This window comes from Saccopteryx leptura, chromosome 3, assembly GCF_036850995.1.
Source record: "Saccopteryx leptura isolate mSacLep1 chromosome 3, mSacLep1_pri_phased_curated, whole genome shotgun sequence".
Classification (NCBI taxonomy): Eukaryota; Metazoa; Chordata; class Mammalia; order Chiroptera; family Emballonuridae; genus Saccopteryx; species Saccopteryx leptura.
In genome coordinates, this window is record NC_089505.1 from 186,473,882 (window position 1) to 186,487,637 (window position 13,756).

Sequence of the window (13,756 nt, forward strand, 5' to 3'; positions counted from 1 at the left end):
TCATTATATAAGTCCTTTACATTCTTTGTTATGTTTATTCCTAAGTATTTTATTTTTTTTGTTGCAATCGTGAAGGGGATTATTCTTTTGAGTTCGTTCTAAATTGTTTCATTGTTGGCATATAGAAAGGCTATTGACTTCTGTATGTTAATTTTGTATCCTGCGACCTTACTGTATTGGCTTATTGTTTCTAGTAGTCTTTTTGTGGATTCTTTGGGGTTTTCGATGTATAGTATCATATCATCTGCAAAAAGTGATACCTTTACTTCTTCTTTTCCGATATGGATGCCTTTTATTTCTTTGTCTTGTCTGATTGCTCTGGCTAGAACGAGAGGAGAACATTTTAGGGAGCTAGGGTTAAGCAAAGAGTACTTAGATTTGAAGCCAAAAGCAAAATTCTTAAAAGAAAAAAAATAATAAATTGGATTTCATAAAAATTTAACAATTTTGTTCTATAAATGACAAGCAAAGACTGGGAGGAAATATTTGCAAACCACATATCTGACAAAAAGCCTAGTATCTATGTTGGGCAGATAAAATGTATTATGCTCACTTTGTTAAAAACGGCGCTGCCCATGTGAGGACGTTGCCCAGGTGATATTAATGTGTGTTGAGAATCCTTGTAGCCTGGGGCTTGGTTTTGGGATTAAGCCTTTCCTATCCTTTTTGATGTGGGTTGGTACAATCCAATCATGCCTCAGAGAAGTGACTTTGTATATTGGATTATAGGTTGTGAAGCTACAGTATAAAGTGGGGGCAAAACGGGAGTTTGCGCTCTTGGTTCCTGAGGTTAGCATGAGAGAGCGGAGAGAGTAGAGCCAGCAGCTAAAGGAGGCCACATGGAGGAGGCCAGGAGAAGCAGCCAAGATGGCGGAGTGCTGAGTGAGATGCCAGTTTGTGTAGAGTTTGTATCTGGGATAAGGAAGGAGATGGGGAACTGAGGAGAAGAAGGCTGGTGAGCTAGAAACCTTTGATTCTAGGAAACTCAGATAAGTCAGTGGCTTTGTGAGCACTGAGTGTGACTGGGTTTTGGAGCCCAGTGTGTATTTTTACTTGCCCGCCGGGTGCAAGGTAGGATTAAAGGCTATGGTCCATCAGTTTTTGGCTCCGCTGTTTCTTTACCGACTGTCCGAATCCAATGCGAACCTGCATAGGCCAGAAGGCTGCTGTGATAGTGGCCCTGGCCTTGACTGCTGGCTTTACATTTGGCGTAGTCGGCAGGATTCGATACAGATCGGAAAGGAGCCTTTGAGTGGTGGAGTAGAGGACTGGCTAGTGTTAGGGTTCCCCATGGCTGTCCTTTTGGGGATTGTAGGCTGGCTGACTTTTACAGCCATGCGTGAGGAAACTGAGAGCCCCATGGAAGAGGCTGCCCTGGACCTGCAAACCGAGCAGTGGAAGGAGTTGCAGCAAACGCAGGAGAAAGAGATGCTGACCCTGGAGCTGGAGGAAGCACCGGAGGAGGAGGCCAACCAGGTGTTCGAGATTCGCCTGGAAATGGAGCAAACGCTGGAGGAGGATTCAGAGGTTCGTGAGTTGCAGCTTGCCCTGGATGTTGCGGAGAGCCAGCAGCGGCGGGAGGCCAGGGCTGAGGCTGAGGCTGAGGCCGGGTCCGGAGCTGCAAGGTCTGCGGAGCAGAGGGCGTCAGCGGCCCGGGACTCGAGCCCGGCAGTGGGAGCTGATGTTTCCAGTTCCTCTTTGGAAGATGAGGAGAATTGGACTGGAGTTGCAATCCGCAGTCTCCAGAAGGTGAAAACGCAGCTGAAAGGAGCACCTACTACGGCCCTGGTAGGTCTGCGATTTGGGGACATAGGGCTGGACATGCTTTCCGGAGCAGAGATGGAAATGCTGACTGCCATTGCCACGTGCCCCTCTTTGGGACAGTGTAAGACCTGCCAGGACGGCAGGAATGAGGGGGGTGGCTGATGCCCCATGTGCGTGGACTGGTTTCCTGGACTACGACCGGAGTGGGCATTGGCTCCTTTGTTGGATGGACTTATGGATTACGGATTTTGGACAATGTTAAATACCCTGATGGGGGTAGGGGGTGGCTTTGCTGGAAGCACTCCCCTGCCCCGGGAAACTTTTCCCATAGGCCGAGGACATTTTGCGCTTTGGGCTAAGTGCTCAGAGACTGGTGAAGTGTACCTTTGTAATTGTTGAAACTGTATAATTTTTGCTGTTGTAATCTGTGTAATGTTCTAATTTCCTTGCACAAGAATGCTGGTGATGTAAATTGTGGATAAAGTGAGCATAGGGGTGGATTGTTGGGCAGATAAAATGTATTATGCTCACTTTGTTAAAAACGGCGCTGCCCACGTGAGGACGTTGCCCAGGTGATATTAATGTGTGTTGAGAATCCTTGTAGCCTGGGGCTTGGTTTTGGGATTAAGCCTTTCCTACCCTTTTTGATGTGGGGTGGTACAATCCAATCATGCCTCAGAGAAGTGACTTTGTATATTGGATTATAGGTTGTGAAGCTACAGTATAAAGTGGGGGCAAAACGGGAGTTTGCGCTCTTGGTTCCTGAGGTTAGCATGAGAGAGCGGAGAGAGTAGAGCTAGCAGCTAAAGGAGGCCACATGGAGGAGGCCAGGAGAAGCATCCAAGATGGCAGAGTGCTGAGTGAGATGCCAGTTTATGTAGAGTTTGTATCTGGGATAAGGAAGGAGATGGGGAACTGAGGAGAAGAAGGCTGGTGAGCTAGAAACCTTTGATTCTAGGAAACTCGGATAAGTCAGTGGCTTTGTGAGCACTGAGTGTGACTGGGTTTTGGAGCCCAGTGTGTATTTTTACTTGCCCGCCGGGTGCAAGGTAGGATTAAAGGCTATGGCCCATCAGTTTTTGGCTCCGCTGTTTCTTTACCGACTGTCTGAATCCAATGCGAACCTGCATAGGCCAGAAGGCTGCTGTGATAGTGGCCCTGGCCTTGACTGCTGGCTTTACAATCTAGAATAATAAAAAGAAAAAACTCTCAAAAATCAACATTTAAAAAACTAACAATCCAAAAATAAAATGGGCAAAAAAACACACCTAGGAAACACAGAGTCCACACCCATTGGACTCTTGTGGCCACACCCTTCTTATAAACAGACAAAATGGGAAGGCAGAGAAATGCAACACGAATGAATCAAGTTCTCTTGATCCACAGAAAAGGACTTGAATGAGTCAGATATAGCCAAATACATGGATGCAGAGTTTATAACAATGATTGTCAGGAGGCTCAAAGATCTTAGAACAACAATGAATGGACATAACAAGCACCTAAATAAAGAGATAACAAGTATTAAAAAGGTTATTGAAATAATAGAAAAGAATCAGTAAGAAATGACAAATACAATATCAGAAATGAAGACCACAATGGAAGGAATTAAAAGCAGGATGGATGAAGCTGAGGATTGAATCAGTGAGTTAGAGAACAAGATAAATGAAGGCACAAAAAAAAGAGACTCAAAAAGTCTGAGGAAACTCTAAGAGAGCTCTGTGACATGAAGAGAAATAACATTCGCATCATAGGGGTTCCTGAAGAAGAAGAGAAAGAACAAGGGATAGAGACCTTGTTCAAAAAATTCATAGCTGAAAACTTTCCTGAATTGATGCAGGAAAAAGTCACACAGGTTCAAGAAGCACAGAGAATTCCATTAAAGAGAAACCCAAAGAAATCTACACCAAGACACATCATAATCAAAATACCAAAGCTAAGAGATAAAAAAAAAGAATACTAAAAGCTGTAAGAGAAAAGCAGTCTACTAACTACAGAGGAGCCCCCATAAAGATGACATATGACTTCTAACAGAAACACTTGAGGTCAGAAGGGAATGGCAAGAAATATTAAAAGTAATGCAGAACAAGAGCCTACAACAAAGACTTCTTTATCCAGCAAGGCTATCCTTTAAAATTGGAAAAGAAATAAAAAGCTTCTCAGACAAAAAAAAATCCTCAAGGAATTCATTACAACCAAACCAATACTGCAAGAAATGTTAAGTACCATAACTGTAGACCACACATGCATACACACACACACACACACACACACACACACACACACACACACACACACCAAGTGTCTGCCAGACTAGACTAACTTGACCCTAAAAGTGCAATGGAATCAGGTATGGCCCAACCACACTGCTGGCCCCTAGTCCTAAGTAAGCTGCCCCAGAGAGGGAGAATAGAGCAGGAGGAAAGCTGACTCATTCAGGGACCTACTTAGCATTACTAGCAAGTTCAGATGTTTCAATTAATGTGATTTCCACACATTTCTATTTGTTAATTTTCTTAATAAGTAAGATGAGGACAGTTGTAACAGGAAAGGATTCAGAAGCCCTTCATACCATGACACTTTTAGGAGAATGGTTTCAGAGACTTCTAACCCCAAAGATCACCCAGGAATATCCATTTCAGAGATTAAATCATCTGCATTTGGGTTCTTTCTCACCCTGGCAGTGATAAAGGATCCTATCACTCCTGGATCTAGACACATGCATCTTGAAAAAGTAATATAGGTAATCCCTGAGTCAGATAGAGGTGGCAAATTTATGTACTGTTTTTCTCACAAGGTAGCAATGACTTTTATTTGCATTTCTTCATGATTCTTTTCAAGGTAAAAGATGCAATTACTCTGAATGCTACCACTTCAGGGTCCACCCTAATGAGACTGTATGTTAACCCGTAGATGATAAATGTAGCCAGACCAAGCATACATCACCCACATCTCTGGACTGTCACCTGGGTAAGAGAATGCATGTCTCTTTTCTCACTGCATACTATTTTCTGCCAGGTATTTCCACTCTGCCATGCCACTGGTAGTAAAGAATCAATTTCCAGGCAATTCTCTGTTGCATATTCTTGATAAACGGTGACTCTCAGCATAATACTACAGACTGTAAACACTGTCTACAGACACACATCTTGTCATGTAACAACAGCCCCTTCATTGATTTAGGATTGGCATTCACTAGAGCTCTCCTTCAAGATCCTGTAAACTGGACATCATTTCCCTCTGCTGCAGTCTTACCAGGACTGGTCATTTCCAATGAGCATTTTCCCCATTGGGTTGGCATGAGAAATATAAGCAAAGCAAGAAGTGGTGCTATCTATTATTTTGTTTTAATTGCCTTCCACATACAGAGGGCTCCCTGGCATCCCTTTCCATATCTAAGTTCAATATTTTGGGCACAGAACTCAAAGTCAGTAACATGCAGTTATAGAATAAACAAGGAAATGAATTACAACAGTATGGATGAAGACAGAGTTCTGGAACCAAGTAACCCACAGAGTGTCCACATTTATAGGCATGGTCCAGGTTGCTGCTAATTTTATTTGAATTTGGGCTATGCTGGACTCAGGCTGCAACAGAGAAAGGCCATTTCAAGGCAAATGCATGTTTTGCAACTTAAAAGGGTGCTGTTTGTAATCCTGGGGTTGGTGAGCCTTGTGAAACAATACATACTTTCCAACCAGGCCCATAACTTCTAACAAGAATGGATTCCCCCAGCCAGGGACATTTGCAGGAGGTGCATAGCAGTCACAATTTATCAGTATTGCTGCAGACTCTGGAATGCCAACACTGATGGGAAGAGAGAAAGGCAGCCTGGGAGAAATCACTTGCTCCTTCTGCCAACTATGCTCAATGTTACCATGCACTTTGAAGGCATCCAAATTCTTATACCTTGCTTCACATTCTTAAAACACCAGCATGCTCCTTTTTTATCAATGCAATGTCCCAGATAGGTAAGAACTCTGCACTGTCACATCATGGTGTCTGCTATGTAAAAATACCTACCTATTCTTCACTGCCCCCTCATCATTCTGTCATTCACTGGCAGCAGGGTCATTAACTTTGCAGTGACACTTAGAGGACCAAGTAAACTGTGGAAATTTGTAAACTCTTGCACAACTAAATTAAATGCTATTTTAACAAACAGTTAATAGTGTTTACTGCTGTGGTAATAGTAATTTTTATTTTTTTACTGTATCTAATGACATTCTGATGACTGGAATTCTCTGTAGGGACACCAAATCATTACATTAAGGATGAGTGATTTTAGTATGCAATGACTGATCAGTACAATAATATGTAGACTAATGCTTGAGCCAGTAAATTAAATCATTTGCACCACAGCGTTTGTCAACCAGAATAGGGATCTCATTATGCCATTAAATTACAATGTAGAGCCTGCTTAACGTAAAAGAACAAACGATTGTCTTAGATTGGTGATGCAGCAGTAGAATACTTCCTTAATAAATATGGAAAAGAGAGAAATACTGCTAATCAGACCAAACAATTCATCAATTCCTTATAGCAGGTCGTCATTGAACTGAATTATAGAGGAAGTCTTGTAGACATTTTAAAGTGTTAATATAAGAGAAGATTTGCTTGTTGAAGGGAGAAAAAGGAAATAGGGCTTCAGGGAAGATTTGAATAATCAACCATGTAAGGAATTAGGGTTGTGTTACCATGGGAGATATAATGAAAATACACAAGTGAAAGGAAAAAGAAGTAAATCGCTTCCAGACAACTGGTTGGCCATACCTGGAAGCACAACCAAAGCATAACAACCACCTGGGTGAGACCCCTGCTTCCACAACCAGGACACAACCAGGGACCCCCTTCCTGACCTGAAAACCATAAAGGCTTCCCTAACTTTCAGACTTATTAGACTGCATTTCACAAACATAAGCTCCTCCAAAAAGCTAAAGCAAGTTCAATATCTAAGATTTGTGATCAATCAGATTTGAGAGACTACAATATTCAAAAGAAAAATCACCCAAGTTTTTAGACTTCCTTAGATCTCAATGGTTCTCAATCATCAGATCAGGTTTTGGAATCAACATTAAAGAAAGCTCTAAAGAATATAATTTGTTGAGTAAAATAAATACAGAAAGGAAAAAAGAAGGAATAGTATTCTCTTTTTCCTAAAATGGAGGTTTGATGGTAAAGTGAAAAGGAAATAAACTTTATTCAAAATGTTCAGTAATTTTAGAGAAAAACCTTTAGAAACAAGGTCTACTTTATTTGTTTCTATTTAAAGTTATTTTTGAGCAGCCATTAGGAGTCACACATGAGGAAAGTCTCTGGGTTTATAAAGGTGGGTACTCTGAGTCATCATCTTCAGGAAGCCCACAATACTCAAAACACTAATCTGAAAAAATATATATACTCCTTGGCATTGCAACATCATTCACAATAGCCAAGACAGAGAAGCAATCTAAGTGCTCATCAACAGATGAGTGGATTTAAAAAAGTTGTACAAATATACAGTGGAATATTACCTGGCCAAAGAAAAGAATGAAATCTTACTATCTGCAACAACATGGATGAACCTAGAGGGTTTTGGTTTTTGTTGGGGGTTTTTTTGTGTATTTTTCTGAAGTTGGAAACGGGGAGGCAGTCAGATAGACTCCCACATGAGCCCAACCGGGATCCACCCGGCATGCCCACCAGGGGGCAATGCTCTGCCCATCTGGGGTGTTGCTCTGCCGCAATCAGAGCCATTCTAGCGCCTGAGGCAGAGGCCACAGAGCCATCCTCAGTGGCGGGCAAACTTTGCTCCCATGGAGCCTTGGCTGCGGGAGGGGAAGAGAGAGACAAAGAGGAAGGAGAGGGGAGGGGTGGAGAAGCAGATGGATGCTTCTCCTGTGTGCCCTCGCCGGGAATCGAACCCAGAACTCCTACACACCAGAGCAACGCTCTACCACTAAGCCAACCGGCTGGGGCCAACCTACAGGTTTTATTATGCTAAGTGAATAAGTCAGACAGAGAAAGACAAGTACCATGTGATTTCACTTATATCTGAAAAGCAAAATAAACAAATAAAACAAAATCAGATTGATGGATACAGAGAACAGACTGATGATTGCCAAAAGGAAGGAGAATTGGGGGACTGGGTGAAAAAGGTAAAGGTATTAATAACTACAAATTGGTAGTTACAAAACAGTCCCATTGATATAAAGTACAGCATAAGGAAGATGGTAAATGGCATAGTATTATCATAAGTATGTTTGGTTCCAGGTGAGTACTTGAGAAATCCGGGGGACCCCTTTGTAAAGTATATGGCTGTCTAACCACTATGCTGTACACCTGAAACTAATACAAAATAATATTGAATGTAAACTATAATTGAAAAATAAAAAATTTAAAGTACTTATAGTAAGAATAAACATGCATATGGAAAGCAAGAACAAATTAAAAAAAAAAAAGAAGCCCACAATAGAGTGAGACAAGCATGGAAACCAAGAATTAGCACATGATCACATTATGTTTTAATGCAGGGAAACACAAAACACTATAAGCACCCAAAAAACAAGCCCTAACTCTATCGACAGAGGACGGACTACTTCCCAAATACTGCACCCTTTATGTCAAGGAGGAGTTGGCCAAATGAAGGACAGAATAAAGGTCTTGCCGTCATATCAAAAGGCTTCAAGGTTTAAGAAAATGGTATTAACTGAGATTGAGGAGTGTCACAGGAATAGTCCTTGAATGTCAAGAAGGAACTGAGTTATGAAGAGCTTCTTTTATAACAGGCTATAAGGCTGAGGTTGAAGGTAATAGAGTCACTAAAGAATTTAAGTCAAAGTGATGTGACCAGTGACCAGATTTGTATTCTGGATTATTCTGGTGGTGATGCACAGATGCTTTCAAAAAAGAGGAAGATGCCCTGGCCAGGTAGCTCAGTGGATAAAGCATTTTCCGGGCACACCAGAGGTCATGGGTTTGATGCCTGGTCAGGGCACATGCGAGAGGTAGTCTGTGAATACATAACTAAATGGGACAACAAAGTGAAACAATGAGTTGATGGTTCTCTCTCTCCCTCTCCCTTCCCTCTTCCACTCTCTCTTAAATCAATGGGAAAATTTTAATAAATAATAAAATAAAATAAAATAAAAAAGGGAAAGATTAAAATTGAGACACTAGGAAGAACGTTATGATGGTAATTATAATAACAGATGATAAAGGCATGTGAATGATGGCAAGAATAGAAACATAAAAACACACATTTACAAAGTTGATACAGGACTGGCATAGAATAAGGTGACTAAGTAAACTAATTCTAAGCATGATACAAGGAATCCATTCATTGGCTGCATTTATTCACTATTAAACAGTACAGTTAAATGAGTTCCCTCTGGTAAACATAAGCACTACTTATATTGGATTATTATGCATTTTAGTTTCTTCCCTAGGGTATCCAAAGAGAAAATTCTACTGTAACATTATTAGGTACTTTCCTATAAATTAAGTCACTTTTCTCAAGATATAATCCAGAACAAAACACTATTCTTGAAGATTACATGGTTCATGATGCTAGACACTGAGTGTATTCTCTGCTAGGGTTTGTGTTGTTCACCCTGGATGGGGCTGATTGGTTTAGAAATGGGCTCCTGACTTATAAGAGCTAACAAGCTTTTCTAGACATGAACTTTACCCTTAGGTGACTCGCCAAACCCACTAAATTCTCTTTCAAGAAGTTTGAACTACAGACAGATAAAGTTGCTAAATCCATGATGATGGGAGAGAAAAAGCAGAGAGGAGAAAGCAGTTGCGTACACCAAAGTGGAAGGTCATCCAAGCCAAGAGGAAATATGCCCACCACAAAAGGAAAACAAGGTTTGCAGCTTGTCAGGGCTTTGTTGTGCCTGGAGAATGGGAAGTGTAGGCTGGGCACAGCACAGAAACCTCCAGCTGAGGGGAGAAGCAGGGACAGAAATGTAGCTTATCCTACACCCACCGGGCCAAGCCCCCTGGCTCAGGGCAGCCACCACCCAAAGGGGGCAGCTATTTCTAAATGGTGCAAAGTGTCAGTGGAAGACAATATATTGTAGTTTTCTGTGATGCCTGCTCTCCAGAGTTGAGACTTTCTCGCCTTCTGCTTTTCTTCCCAGGCACCTCTATGGTTAATGGCCATTAAACAGCTGTTAAATAACCACTAGAAACATGCAGCTTGACCCTGTTCAACCATAGATGTGCTTTGATTCAAGCATTTTTTAAGTTTGACTGTGTACACTTTTAGGCAAAGCATGCATCCTCACCCCTCTCCATTGCCTTACTCAAGTGATATGCATGCTTATGTCAACTGCTTTGACTAAAGGACATTGAGGTTTCCTCCTTTCACTGAGTGACTCTTTTCCTTGTCACCTAGAAGACTGTAGTAGGCACAAAAAAGAAAAAGTAAACAAAGGGAGAAAACCTAGATGTACAAAGGTAAAACAATAGCAACAAAAACAACCCATTCTAAATAAACAACCCCATTCACTTAATACGTGCTCCCTATTCCCGGAGAGCCATTTTCCCAGGATCAGAGGCTTCAGCGGTGAGTAATAATAACCCTAAGTCCAGTCTCACACTGCCATCAGAGGAATCTTTTTTAAATTTAATTTAAATCCTGAAATTCTTCTGCGTGGACCCTGCAAAGTGAATGTCAAAGTCCTCACAGTGGTTCACAAGGCCCTATTATGTCTGGTTTCCTTACCTATAGACATCACCTCCTACAGCTCTCCTCCTTGCCCACCCACCTCTAGTCGTGGGGTATGAGATCAAAAATGGAACTGACACAAAAGGTGACTAAGTGACTTGCTGTTCTCCTAACATCAGGCATTAGAAACTTCACATTACCTGCTGCCCCTACCTAGAAAACTCTCTTCCCACATAGCCACATAGTTAAATTCCTAATCTGTGCCATGTCTTTGCCCAAACATCAGCCACTGTTTGAGGCTTTCCACCACCATGCTATTGTATTTAAAAATTGCATCCTGCACCCACACGCTGTGGCCCTCTTCTCCCCATCACTCTTATCATCCACTAACATACTCACATGGTCAATTTCCCCCCACTGGAACGTTAGTTCCATGAGGGCAGGAGTCCAGTTCTGTAACTCACTGGGTGGGTCCCAAGTGCCAAAGTAGTGCCTAATATTTAGTAGACTACTAATAAATAGTTACTAAATAAATAGAGTGCTTGCTCAGGCCAGTTGCTTAAATTTGAGCCCTACTAACAGCTTTCTACATATTAGATGATTTACTAATCCTGTGAAGTAGGAGCCACCTCTGTGCCCATTTTACAGAGGAAAGAACTGAGGCAAAATTAACACATGCATTCCTTCCATCCAATGCATGTCTCGGTGGAAGCCAGCCAACGGCTTTTCTGGACTATTTTACTCTGATCCAAAACAGAAGGAAGGGCAGTGGGGACAGGACAGGAGGGTAAGGAAGAAGTGAGCTGTTAAAAGGTTGAAAAGAAAGGCAGATAATATGGGATACAGTGTACCCCCAAGAAAGGACATCCACAAAGAAAAACAGTTGAGGGACTTCTTCAGTATCTTGAAAATAAGTGTGAACTATTCTTTAACTCCTAGCTCCAAAATGCACCAGGTAACTTGAGTAGGGTTTTTCATTTCTTTTACTGTAACTTTCATAACAATGTCAGCTCATGAAAGAAGTATTCATAATTTGGTTGCATATTTGTTCTCCTAAGAAAGCACTTCTGTGCTCTGCTGGGTAAGAAAGGAGAGTGTTGGCAAATGAAAGATAAAACAAGCAAAAAAATGATAGCAAGTTTTTGTGGGCCCATGTGTTAAAAAAAAATCTGTCTACATACGTATGGCTATATAGTGATGGTAATCAATACACATTAAATTGAATATTAAATGATATCCTTTTCAAATACTACCCAGCAAAAATGCTGGGGAAAGAAAAAGAAAGTTTCCCATAGATACAGAGAACAAACTGATGGTTACCAGATGAGAGGGGAGGTTGAGGGCACAGGTGAGAAAGATGAAGCAATTAAGAAGTACAAATTGCCAGTTATTGAACTCATAGACACAGACAACAGTATGGTAGTTACCAGAGGGAAGGGGTTGCAGGGATAAAGGGGGCCAAATATTTAGGGATGGAAGATGATTTGGCTTTGAGCAGTGGTCACAAAATGCAATATACAGATTATAGACCATAGAAATGTACCCTTTAAACCTATATGTTCCCATTAACCAATGTCATATCAATAAACTTACCTGAAATTTAAAAAGTAAATAAATAATTGCCAGTTATAATGAGGATGTAAAGTACAGCATAAGAAATACAGTCAATAATATTATAACTATGTATGGGACCAGTTGGGTGCTGAAAATGTCAGGGGGACCACTTTGTAAAATATAGGATTGTCTAACCACTATGCTATATACCTCAAACTAATACAAAACAATACTGAATGTTAACTGTAAAAAAAATTTTTTTTCTAATTTAAAAATTCTAAGAAAAATTGCCAGTTATAAAAATAGTACAGCATAAGGAATACAGTCAATAATATTGTAATAATTATTTATGGCCTCAGATTGGCACTAGACTTACCAGGGTGATCACTTCATGAGGTTTGAAATGTCTAATTACTATGTTACTATGTGGTACCCCTGAAACTGGTAAAATATTGTATGTCAATTGAAATTGAAAATAAAATTAAGGCCTGTCCTGTGGTGGTGCAGTAGATAAAGCATAGACCTGGAACACTGAGGCCGCTGTTTCAAAACCCTGGTCAATGCACATATGGGAGTTGATGCTTCCTGCTCCTCCTCCCCTTCTCTCCCTCTCTCTCTCTCTCTCTCTCTCATTCTCTCTCTCTTCTCTAAAATGAATAAATAAAATCTAAAAAGAGCCTGACCAGGTGGTGGCACAGTGGATAGAGCATCAGACTGGAGAGCAGGGGACCCTGGTTCAAAATCCCGAGGTCACCAGCTTGAGCGCAGGCTCATCTGGTTTGAGCAAGGCTCACCAGCTTGAGCCCAAGGTTGCTGGCTTGAGCAAGGGGTTACTCACTCTGTTATAGCCCCCTCCTCCACTCCCCCTACCCCCCACCCCCATCAAGGCACATATGAAAAGTCAATCAATGAACAACTAAGGAGCCACAACGAAGAATTGATGCTTCTCATCTCTCTCCCTTCCTGTCTGTCCCTATCTGTCCCTCTCCTCTGTAACAAAAAAAAAAAAAATCTGAAAAGAAAATTAAAAAGACTGAAAACAAGAAATTGTCTTTTTTCTTTTTGGTTTTTATGCACTTAGATGATATTTCAAAATATCATGAAAAAACTGTCATTTAATCCAGGTATCTTTTTTGGTAAAAAATATATATATATACTGCATTGAAAAGCACCTCTTTTATAAATGTAAAATTGCCAACTACAGAATAATGTTTTAATACATTTAAATTTAGTTTGGCTATAATAATTTCTGTTCAGTTTCAGTTAGTATTATGATTTTCAAAATATAAGTTCAGTTTTCTCAAAACTGATCCGAAACATTTTTTTTACATCTTCTGATTTTACTAGCTAAAATGTTATAAACATCTCTCTCTAGGTTTTTTGTTCTCTTGAAAGTAATTCCATAACTACATTTTCTCAGCTGTGAACTGTTTCCTGCTAATGACATCACAGCTCTAATAATTGACCTTCTAATTTTAACAGGCAAATGAGGCCTTGACTAGATTACCTTAAGTAAATAAATATGTGTAAAGCAATTATCTAGCCTTTTACTTTTAGTTCTCAGTACATGGACCTAATGTTTTTAAAGGATCAACAATTTCACCACTTAACTTAAATAAAAGCCCTTGCCACATGCCACCCTTGCAAATATTTGATTTGGTTTTAGAAAGGAAGTGACACTGTAGAAAAAAATTTTTTTAACTCAAACTGGAATATTTTTATTTTTTGTACTTTTTTTTTTTTTTTTTTTTTTTTTTGTAGCAAGAGGAAGGGAAAGAGAGAGAG